Source organism: Austrofundulus limnaeus, unplaced genomic scaffold, assembly GCF_001266775.1.
Source record: "Austrofundulus limnaeus strain Quisiro unplaced genomic scaffold, Austrofundulus_limnaeus-1.0 Scaffold131, whole genome shotgun sequence".
Lineage (NCBI taxonomy): Eukaryota > Metazoa > Chordata > Actinopteri > Cyprinodontiformes > Rivulidae > Austrofundulus > Austrofundulus limnaeus.
This window is the reverse complement of record NW_013952533.1, coordinates 878,958-880,376: the sequence shown is the minus strand read 5'-3', so window position 1 is coordinate 880,376 and position 1,419 is coordinate 878,958.

Sequence of the window (1,419 nt, the reverse complement as noted above, 5' to 3'; positions counted from 1 at the left end):
TTTCATGTTAGTTGTCTTTTGGTCTGGACCTCGGTTAACAATCATGATCACAAATATAATTGAGAGTGGCGGTGACATTGTTTGGTCAATGTGCTGCCCTGGAATGAAATGTGTGCAAGGCTCCAAAAAAATAAAAAAACAAAATAAAGATAAACACGTTTAGTGCTGCGGGAAAAGGTTTACATATGATTAAATGAATGCTTGTAAGAATACCAACAGGTCAAGTTTCTGAAAAAGATTTGCCATCAGAACTGGAAGCAGAGCGAGTTTTGTGTTGGAGGGTCCACTCAAAACTGTATTTGACGACCATGAAAGGAATTATGTCCATTTATAAAGTAAAAGTTCACAAATATAATGACTTGTGCATTCATTTCTAATGATCAGCTTTTCACTAATAACAGTTGTACAAAGGTAAAATAAATCAAACTGAATAAAATTWGGATGTTTTCTGCTCAGATGAGAGAGAAAAAACAGATTTTAAGTAAATATGGTCCAGCTGGTCAAATATGATTGCTTCTCATTGTTTTATATGACTACGGTGAAAAATAAATGCATGGCTAATATTTTAAAACATTCAAAAAGTGTTTTCATGCAAGAAAAAAACCCCTAAAATTTGCAATTAAAAACCTATAATTTCTTAACATTTATTGATAGAACCAGTACAACAAAACACAGCTAYTTCTTTACTAAAAACTCTAACTTTGCTCTAGTTTAGGGGTGACCGGGGACAGTAGCAACAAGGGATGGTTGCAACATGTCATTTTTCTCCAAACAGAAACAAGCTAGAGTGATGATACTCACACTGTGCATGCTCAGTTAGATGCCCCACCTTGCAAAGAAAAAGTAAGCAGATTCAAAAACTGCTCCAGGATTTATTTGGGAAAAAAACTGTTTTTGAGGTACCAAAGTAATTTTTTTTGCCTAGCTTTATTTTTGTGATACTGTTGTCACTGTTTTTGTGATCCAGCTCAACAAGTGATATGTTTACTTTTAACTAATASAGTTAACATATCCAGATCATCTCATTTAGCAAATCATGGCTTATCATGCTGACAGGAAGGGCGACTGTCCCCATRCCATAAATCCATATAAAAACAGAGCACACACTGATGAAATTAAGATGTTGAAATTGAGTYTACACTWAAAARGGTATTGGGTATTCATGACAATTTTATAGTTTAAAACATAAAAGTGTTTAAGATGTATTTTCTGCAGTTGTTGTTKTCAACAATGGTTTTAAAATCCCAGTWTCTTTCAATGTAAATTTTGCATAATGTAGTCGTACAGTGACAACAGGCAAAACAAAAGTTAATTGTCTCACAAATTGTTCTATTATCCTTGTCTCAAAAAGTCAACTGTATTTTATATCAGTCTTTGACATCTGTATATAAGATCTACTCATCAAGGCAAATCGATATT